A 10113-nucleotide genomic window follows, 5' to 3' on the forward strand; every position below is an offset into this window, starting at 1 on the left:
AACAACTTCAAACCTTGAGTCAACCATTTTCCCCAGTTTGCCTGAGAAAGTTCTAGGAACAGGCAACTTGAAATAAAAACAAAATAAATCAAAACAATAACACATTGTTTTTTGAATTGGTCACCCATTCTTTCGCTCTTCCTCAGGGGTGAGAAATTTCACTTACCTTCAAGCTTCAGAAGTTCCCCGCACGGGACGCCAAATGCCACAGTCTGGCTGGGCACAAAATCACGAGCCACCACACAGCTTGTAGATTCAAACAGCAACTCTTTATTCCCAAACTCACACCAGCCGTATACAAACACGTTCTGGGGAAATCCACGTTCTCTGCCCAAATCCACCTTCACTGTCTCATAAAAATCTGGGAAATAGGTCCAATAAATTTCTCCATAGACCCCACTTACCTGACAACTCAATAGATCTATCATGGTCATAAACATTGTGGTTGGAAACTTAATTTCTCCTTGTTGTTGAATCATCTGCTCAGCTTTTGCATCAGATTCTTCAGTTGTTTCCATGATGGTAGTTTGAAAGTTTGGTCCCTCAGGGTCTTTTTCATTATTTTCCTCCTTACTAGCTTCCTGTTCCTGCTGGGAGTCAGGGTTGACATCTCTGGATCTATCTTTAGTCATTTGAACCTTGGCTCCATGTCCTCCATATATGATGGCACCCAAATAACACCTTATGGTAACTTCTGGGAAAAACCAATCATGACCTATACCCCACATTATCACTGGATCTGATCCTTTCCACTGTCCTGTTGTAAATCTTTGCATCAAACTAGGCCCAAAAAACCTACGGCAGTAATGCAACCTTCAGTGTCACGATTTTAAAAATTTAGAATGAACAATGATTAAGGTTATTTTGTGGAGTCTATTTCCCCCCTTTTGCTTTTGTAATTGTGGTTTAATAGATAAATTCAATAGATTTAGCACCTCCAACCTTCTATGCATTATCACTATGAAATAAAACTTATAAATCAATATAACATGCCGTCATCAGTTATTAATGATGAGGATTGGGTCATAACATTGCCCTCTATACAAAAACAAAAACTCCCCGCAGGAACCAAGAAACGCTCACGTAGAGAAGGCTTCCCCAGGGGCCCCAAGACTCCCATTACACTCTTCAGTGGAGCCTTAGCCCCTGCTTTGGCTGTGCTTTTTAGAAGGACGGGAACCCAACGGTGCCCCCGCGAGGATACGTTAAGACTTTTGCCGCAGGCCAGCTGAAAACAGGTACGAACAACACTCACGAAAAAGAAATAAATGCTGCGTCCCTCCTAAAAGCAGCAAACTGAAAAAGAAAAAAAAGAAAAACACCCTGTGGCAGTTTCCGACGTGTACACCACAACCATACAAACAAAGACAATCTCATTTTAGACTCACGAACTTATTCCCCCCGAGGGGGGTGCACCGTTCCTGGAAGTACTGCAATACCAGGTCGATGCGTGGAGTGGACGGAGCAAGCTCCTATTCCATCTCCCTGCTCCAAAAATCCATTTAATATATTGTCCTCGGATAGAGGACGTATCAGATATTAAACTGATAAGAACAGATACTACACTTGATCTTAGCCAAAAGGCCGAGAAGCGATAACAGGCTGACGACCGGCACCCGTTCCACTCGTCGCGCCACACATCTTCAGCTCACGGTGAGAACCGTCACGCTCAATTAAAGACTCACCCTCACGCGAGTGTGACTGTGCATAAAGGATTCAACTTGGAAAGCATAAAAATGTTGTCAGATTATTGCTATTCGGGGGGAAACTTTCACCTTTTTCTTTGCTCCCATAGCTCCGGGGAGAAAGAGACACTGTAAATTTGCATGCCCCGCCCCACACAAGCGGTGCCGGGCCTTCGGTGCCCGCCCTCTCGCCTTGAAATAGAACACCGCCTCTAAAGCAATTGGCTAGAAAGCTCTTCCGGCCTCATTGCCCCGGAACCAGGATTTTCCTCCTGGACGAGGAAGACGCAAACAACTCTACGAGGTTTTTCTTCCCAGCATTCTTCTTTGTTTTTAATCTTTCAATATTTTCTTTTTTTAAGAGATGAAGTCAACTTTCTGGAGGTTGAGGTGTCGGTCTCCAGAATGTAGTCCCCGGAGGAACGCACGCTCTCGCCGCCTCAAGGGGTGGACAAAGTCTTGGCAAAGGGGGCCCTCGGAGGATCTACGCCGTTAGCGGAGCTAAGTCCGCTGCTTCTAGGGCAGGAGGGGAGGAGCCTGGGAAGGCAGAGGAAACCGCTGGTTCAGACGCCGGTTCAACGACCGGCGTGGGACGCCCGAGTAGCTGGGGCGGGGTCACCAAGAGGAGACCCGGCGGGAGAAGGCGTGGCGAGCAGGTCGGGCGGGGACTTGTGGGCTCTCCTACTGGGGAGAAAAAGCGAGAGGCTCTGAGCGTGGGCCGCGGCGCGCGAGGGACGTACCACGACTTAATACTTCTGACTGGCCCGACGCGGGGGCGAGTGCAGAGAAGCGGAAAGGCCGGTGAGGAAAGGGGGATTGCGTTCTCCCAGGAAAGAGATAGTGAGCGCTTGGGCCCGGGGTTGTGGCAGTGCAGGGGGTGCGCAGTGGCCAGATTCTGGTTGTATTTTGAAAGTAGAGCCGCCGGCATTTGCGGACAATCGGGGAACATATGGGTGTGAAAGAGAAGAGTGGACGGTGACTCCAGCGGTTCTGGCCAGAGCTACTGGAAGGAAGGACACGGTTGTCATATTCTGAGTTGGGCGAGGACCAAGTTTGTCGAGGAGGCTGGAGGTGGAGGCGGAGCGAGGTGCGTGTTGCCCTGTTTGCAGCTCAGTTTAGGAGAGCACAAGCTAGAGATGGCGCCCCAGAGAGTCAAGAGGAGGTGGCAGGTAGGCAGCTGGGTGTACCAGGCTGGACTGCAGCCTGGAGCTATTTTGAGGACTGTCAGCAGAGAAGTGAGGACCCTCGGCCAGGAGTTGGGAGGAGCTCCCCAAGGGAGAGGGTGTCCATCCGCCACAAGTAGAAGGGCGGAGCCGAGGCATGAGCCCACAGTCAAGGACATTAGAAGGACAGGCAGAAGGAAAATCTGGAGAGCAAGGTGTTCTGGAAACCAAGCCCAGAAGGTATTTCAAGAACGAGGGACCGCCCAACCCAGTAGAGAGCTGCTGAAGGATTCCGGTGAGGTGGGGGGATTGGAGATGGACCTTGAGGAGAGCAGTGCACAAGAGACTGACTGGGGCAGGTTCAAAAGAGGGCAAGATCCAAACCCAGGGTCATTCTACAGAATAAGTACCCTGCAGTCTTCAAAGAAAGTGCCGGTTGTGAAAGACGGCGCAAAGGCAGAAGGGCACGGAACGAGAATTGGCAACTAAATGCAGCAAGGGATTCCAGACTGGGTCCTGGGCCCGGAAAACAAATCTCTCCAAAGGACGCTGTGGGATAGCTGGAGAAATCTGAACTTGGGAGTGTAGCTTATAGTATGGTGTTCATGTCAAACTTCCAGATGGCCATGTTCCCAGGAAACACACACTTAAGTTTATCTGGGGGGTGAAGGGACATTGCATGTGCAACCTACAAGTGGTTCAATAAAGAAAAATATATGGGTGTGTGTGTGTGCGTGGGTGTGTGTTTGAGGGGAGAATATTATAAAAGGAGAGAGTTATAAAGCAAAATGTGGCCCTGTTGACGGTTGGCAGACATGGGTAAAGGGTACGGAGAAATTCTCTGTATAACTCTTGTAACTTCCGTGTGTGTGTGTGTTTTGAATGGGAGATTGAACGGGGGCGGGGCGGGTCGCTTTACCAATGAGCCATATCCCCAGCCCTTTGTTGAGACAGGGTTTCACTGAGTTACTTAGAGCCTCGCTCAATTGCTGAGAATGACCTGGAACTTGCTGTCCTCCTGCCTCAGCTTCCTGAGCCGCTGGGATTACAGGAATGCGCCACCACACCCCGCCAAGTGTGAAGTTATTTTAAGATTATTTCAATAATGTAGAGAGAGGATGAGAGGAAAGTTGGGAGGGGAAAATATAGACGACTGTTTGTGTTATGGGCCAGGCTACATGGGAATGACCAAACAGACTTCATTTTACTCTGAGACTCATGTCATATAAGAAATGCTTGTCCCATGGGAAAGCCCCGCCCTCTGTACCCATCAACAGTTAGTTTAGCATGTTTGGCAACACAAAATGGCAATTCCTATACAATGTAAAATTTTTCTCTCTTTGGTTCCCATTTTGCTTGGACAATGTACCCTCTCAGAGAATGATTGCTCAGCCGTTAGTAACCATTCTTTAACTTGTACTCAACTAGGGTGGTTTTGACCCACTTCCCCTTCTCCTTATGATTTTGGATCCCATGACATTTGTTTGTGGTTTTGAATCATAGCAACAGCCACTTATGATTAACATGGTTTTGGACTATAAAAGGTGTACTCAAACCCCAGGAGGGGGTCGAAGGGTGTGGACTTGCAGCCTGGCCCTTGGCCTGCCAGCTGGTGGGTCCGGACTGCCGGCTGGTGAATAAAGATGGTTCCGTCTCCTGCTTTTCGGTGATTTATTGCAACCTCGCCATAACATTTGGAGGAATTTTCCTGCAAAAAGAGAAATGGGGTGGTAGCTAGAGGGTGAAGTAGGTAGAGTTTATGTTAAGGAGGAAAGAAATAATACAACTTACATCCTGGTGGAAGAAGTCCAATCCAGAATCGAATATCGATGAGGAGGGAGAAGAGAGTAGGAGAGAGTTGCCAGTGGCAAGGAGGGGTGCCCAGGTGCAGGGCAGGCCTTTGCCAGGAGCTGTGGCGGCTCATCTGCAGCACCTGGGGGTGGGAGTGGGGTCACAGATTTAAGAGGTGGGTGGATACGTTCTGGGAACTCCTGGAAGCCTCCTGATTGTATCTGCAGGATTTCCTCCTTGGGAAGCAAGGTAGTCAGTCAGCTGAGAGGGGGGCAGGTTGGAGAGGAAAGTAAGAAACAGATGTCTGGAAAAGTGGAAGATGAATGGAGTAGGGAAGAAGAAGATGAGTTAGCTGCTCTGCTCTGAGGGCAAAGTTACTCACCCCTTCTTCAACCTCCAGGGTGCGCGGGATCCAGGGTTATAGTTGTTCTTTGTTGTGGATTGAATGTTGATGTCCTGCCCCCAGCCCCAACACCCATTCCTGTGTAAGGGCCTAAACCCCCACTGGGGCTGTGTTTGGATCTGGGGCCTCTGTGTAAGAAAGCGATTAAGGATAAATGAGGTCATAAGGGTGGGACCCTCATCCAGTAGGATTCCTGTGTTTATATGACAGAACAGGAAAGGGGCAAGGGAGCTGAGAATATATGCAAAGAAATTAATCCAGGTAAATGGAGATGGAGGGACCCCGGGGGCAGGGGAAGGGGAGGCAAAGGAAGAACAGTGAAAGGTGGCAACTAGAAGGTGGTTAGAGAGTGTCATACTAGAAGTGGACAAGGTTTAGAGCAGTTGTTAAGGACAAGATCCAGAGCCAGACCACGGGAGTGGTTGGCTGGGGTAGGCCCAACGTCCAGCAAAGGTGTTGGAGGGATATTTGATAGACAAGAAATAGGAAAGAGTGGCTCTGGCCTGATCAAGGAGCAACAGTAGGCGGGTACAGTGGGATAGGCTCGAGTGGTTGTTGAACAGGGAAGTGGAGGAACACTGGCTCAGGAGCCCAACCACCCGTGAGACTTCTCTAGTCTCAAAAGAAGGAAAAGAAAAGCAGAAAAAGCAAAGAAACAAAAAACGCACAGCGGAGAAAATAAGCAGAAAAGAGAATAGACAAAAGGGAAGACAGAACTAGGGAAGACAAAGTTAACTTAAGCTACTTTTCAACACTTCCAAAACGGGTGAGGGGTACACCGTTCCTGGAAGTACTGCAATACCAGGTCGATGCGTGGAGTGGACGGAGCAAGCTCCTACTCCAACTCCCTGCTCCAAATATTCATTTAATATGCTGTCCTCGGATAGAGGACGTATCAGATATTAAACTGATAAGAACAGATACTACACTTGATCTTAGCCAAAAGGCCGAGAAGCGATACCGTGCCACTCGCCCCTCGCCCTCACCATCCTCGCTGGCTCACTTTTAACTCGCGGTGAGCACCACGATGCCTACTCCTACTCTCTTTTTCCTGGTGTCTCCTTGGGCATCCCATCGGGCCTACTGGACCTTCGTGAAGGTTCCCGATTGGCCTCACTTAGATCGAGGAATTTTAGCTGCCCTTGGCGGCTCTGGCGTTCAGGGGCGGGGGCGCCCTCCAATACTTTGCATGTCCCCGCCCCCTCACCGGAAAGGCGTGGCTACCGTGGGTCCCTTCCACCTGGCGACCGCTTCCAGGTCTCCAGGCACCCCAGGGCGGGCTCTGCTCCCACTTCCAGACATACCGAGACCGGAGAGGAGCAGCGACTGCCGCTGACTCCGAGTCCAAGTCGGAGCCAGGAGCTCCGGAAAGCCAGAACTCGGTTTTGTTCCACGCACCTACTTCACACTCAATCAGTAACTCTTCAGTGAATGAGATCGTGCCTCCCACACGCTCGGCCAAACCCCGACAAATCGAGCTTGGGATGGCTCCTTCTCAGTACTTCCCTGCTTCTTCAGGCCATCTGCCCAATGATTCGCGTCCCCGTGTGCTTTCATCCCGAGAAGGGGACGTCGCGGCTCCCCTTCACTGGAATGGAACGCTTCCCGCCGCAAATGATTGACCTTTCGGTTTTCTCCTTGTGATTCACTCCCGTGGAGTTTGCTCAGATCCACGTGCACTCAATGCTGGGCCCTGGTCGCGCTGTGTGCAGAGGTTGGCCGGATGTCCTTGTGCCTTTGATGAAAGCGCACCGCGGTGTCCTGGTGATCCCGACCACCCTCGCTGCACCTGAACCTTGAATTTCTAGGGGATCCAGAACGTGGAGGGAGTTCTCAGGCAGCGCCACTCGCTCCAGCCTGGTCCTCAACACCTCAAACTTGGGATTGCTTGCTTTGGGGCGGTCTGGGCCAGGGATGGGGGCAGGTGGAAAACAGTCTAAGGCAATAGATACTTTTTTTTTGTTTTGACTGGAGACTCAATTCACGACCCTTAGCCACTGAGCCACATACCCACCCCACCCCACCCCCTTTCAAAAAATTAATTTTTCTAGTTGTACACAATACCTTTATTTTGTTTATTTATTTTATGTCGTGGGAGGCCAACCTTACACGTGACTGAGTTACACTCCCCGACTGGGTGCCGAGGCGCTCAGTCACAGAAATGTGGCACCCTTCTTGGGTGCGAGGGTCGGTGTCTTGTGCATGGGTGTGTCTTGCTACAGCCCCATGGGTGAAGCTATGCTCACCTGTTCCTTTGTAATAGAACCCCCTGCCCTGTTAAGGATAGAATCTTCCATGGAAGTGCCTTGTGTGTGTCCCCTTCTCTTACTGTGCCCTTGGGTGTGGCCTACCCAGGTGTCAGTCAACCTGCTGACAGTGGACATCATGAAGATACTCAGCCCCCTGAAACCTGACCCCTTGCCTCATTTGAATAGCTTCTCCTCAATAAAAGGGGTCAGTGCGTGCTCTCGCTCTCTCTCTCTCTTTCTGCGGACCCTTAAGGTCAGAGGAGCCGTCACAGCAACCCCAAAGAAAAAGGTATTTGTGTCTCTTGTGTGGTTATTTCGTGCAGCCCAGTTAGCCCAGTTTAACTAGAGTGACCCCTGAGCCTTTTAGTCGCGAGAACAGAAATCCAGCATTATGTGGTGCTGAGGATCGAACCCAGTGAGCGCTCTACTACTGAGCCACAACCCCAACCCCCTCCCCATCCCTTTTTCATTTTTAGACAGGATCTTGCTAAGTTGCTGAGGCTGACTCCCAACTTGCAATTCTCCTGACTCAGCCTCCCGAGTCCCTGAGATTACAGGCGTGCTCCATCACACCCTGCTACGTGGCTTATTTTTAAAATGACATGTCTGTCTTTTTCCTCCTTTTTTTCCTCTTCTGCTTAACTCTCTCCTTCCCTAACAGTAGGGAAAACAATATTAGACCAGGACGCAAAGAAAAGACCACTGACTCCAATTAAAATCAAATTAAAGCAAGCATATTATTTCCACCCTCGGGGCTGTCTCTCCCAACAAAAACTGAGGGAACAAGACAGCACTGCAGCTTTCTTGCAGCCCAGTTTTATAGCCCAGAAAGTTACACAAAGCGGGTGGGGGTGGGGGGTTATGGATAGCAAAACTCTGAGGAGCATAACACAAAGGCTAGTTTACATTTTTGCTGGCCCCCACATCAGAATTTATGAAGGTCATTAGAGCCTCAGAGAGGGTCGTTATCTGGCCAGGGAAGGCCAAGATTTATGAGGCCTCACTAAAGTTTTAGAGAGGGCTGCTATCTGGTCAGAGAGAACCAGGCATGGGTGAGTTCAAGGCACAGGCACGGGCAGGCCTTCCAAGCAAGTTCAGAATTTGCAGTCATTTATAGTAAAGCCGACATTAGCCTTTCATGTCTTTGTGGCGGGATGGCTCCCAATTTTAAGAGGGAATCAGACTGGGTCTATCAACAAGACTAAAACATTTGCCCTGTTCCAGGCCAAGCTCACTTCACTGCCCTCACTGCCGCCTGGAACAGTGTCACTGCCCACAATAAAATAAAAACAAACAGGGGCTGAGGTTGTGGCTCAGTGCTAGAGCACTTGCCTTGCACATGTGAGGCGCTGGGTTCGATCCTCAGCACCACATAAAATAAATAAATAAGGAAGTAAAACAAAGGTAATGTGTCCATGTTCAACTAGAAAATTACAACAACAACAAGCTCCTAATCTGGAAAGTGGAGCGACGAATTTCTCGAGGACACCCGATGGACACCAATTGATTATATCGACAGATAATTTCTGGATCCCAGCCCTTGTATTCCTCTTTAAAAAGTCCAGTGTTCCCCCTGGCAGAGACAGTCATAGCCTCTGGGGATGAGAGTCCCCGTGTTTCTCCTTTGCTAGCTAAATTAAGAAAACTTTTTCCTTTTTCTCAAAACTTTGTCCTCCTTATTGAACTGGCAACGGAGACAAGGGCGGAGCTTTCAGTATCACTATGATCCTCTTGGGTCCTGGGCTGACCGCACTGGTTCAGGGCCCAACAGCCAGAGGTGACAGGACTCCTACCCTCTGAGTGTTCACTGTCAAGTAGGGGTCCTGGGGATGGATAATCCTTCGCCAGCCATTTCTGGAGGTGTCAAGCAGTAGAGAAATCTACTAAGGGGCGGGCAGGCCCTCAGAGTACACAGGAGGCCGAGTGATAAGGCTCCCCATCTTTTTTCCGAGCCAATGGATTTGCCCGGGAAGACACGGCTGAACCGCAGAGCTAGGGTCCGGGTGCCACCCCCACCCGACTTGGGGACCCCGGCCACCGCCCCCGTTTCCAACTGAACACACCCACACCATTGTTAATCCCCAGCCACCCGACTCGCCCAGGGCCTGCACTTGGTGCTGGGAGTAGAGATGGGCCAGACGCTGTTCCTGCCCCACTCTGGCGGCCTCCTCGGGTCCAGGACTCCACCGCGCGACCAGCATGCTGGTTTCATACAAGAGGTCCCTAGCATAGAAGTTAACTAGTGAGATCAAAATAAACACACAAGACTCAATTACCTTTTTCTTTGACCAGGTCCCAGACGGCCCTCCCTCTGGCTCTCGCCTCGAACCACCCGGTGGGGCAGCAAGGCTTACTCAGGACTAGCAGGAGACAGAGCGAGCGAGCACACCAGGGAGTGGCCTTTTATTGGGGAACAAGAAATTCAGGGGAAAATTCCATCCAATGAAGGTCAAGGGGGGCAGCATTCCAAGGTCAGGGTCAGTGATTGGTCTCAGGGTCAATGGTCAGTCACACCCCCACACGGACAGGCTCTCGCACCTGGAGAGGGTGGGGATTAGACACAGTTTGGCCAGAACGGCTCACACCCAATCAGGGAGGTGCCCAATCACGTGGGAGAATGGCTTCCCACACAGGACCCGGACCGGACACCTCCCCCAGTGGGCCAGAACACCAGGATCAGATGAGGAGGGGGACCTGGAGAGATGAACTTGTTGGAGACCTAGTGGCATACGGGAACAGGAGGCCGGTGGTGGAATCTAGAATCTAGAAGGCCTTCTGGAAGGCCCCAGGAGCGGTTGAAGACAGGTCCAGATTTCCAGCGG

The 10113-nt window shown here is 50.5% G+C and overlaps 2 long non-coding RNA genes and 2 other non-coding genes across 4 annotated transcripts in view; 2 read left to right on the forward strand and 2 right to left on the reverse strand.

Moving 5' to 3' along the window:
* The window catches only part of LOC125612593, a 25488-nt gene extending 23911 nt beyond the window's left edge, over positions 1 to 1577 (forward strand). The window contains exon 2 of the long non-coding RNA XR_007343057.1: positions 1470 to 1577. This is a non-coding gene — a long non-coding RNA (uncharacterized LOC125612593). The remainder of the gene's footprint in view (positions 1 to 1469) is intronic.
* LOC125613105 lies at positions 1406 to 1596 on the reverse strand. Its single transcript, XR_007343602.1, has one exon. It is a non-coding gene; the product is annotated as a U2 spliceosomal RNA (small nuclear RNA).
* A 318-nt stretch (positions 1597 to 1914) lies between these two features.
* LOC125612583 lies at positions 1915 to 9371 on the forward strand. Its single transcript, XR_007343028.1, has 3 exons — positions 1915 to 3399; positions 5875 to 6004; positions 9265 to 9371. It is a non-coding gene; the product is annotated as an uncharacterized LOC125612583 (long non-coding RNA).
* On the reverse strand, positions 5811 to 6001 carry LOC125613032. Its single transcript, XR_007343536.1, has one exon. It is a non-coding gene; the product is annotated as a U2 spliceosomal RNA (small nuclear RNA).
* Positions 9372 to 10113: the final 742 nt, after the last annotated feature.

Source organism: Marmota marmota, unplaced genomic scaffold (genome assembly GCF_001458135.2).
Source record: "Marmota marmota marmota unplaced genomic scaffold, marMar, whole genome shotgun sequence".
Lineage (NCBI taxonomy): Eukaryota > Metazoa > Chordata > Mammalia > Rodentia > Sciuridae > Marmota > Marmota marmota.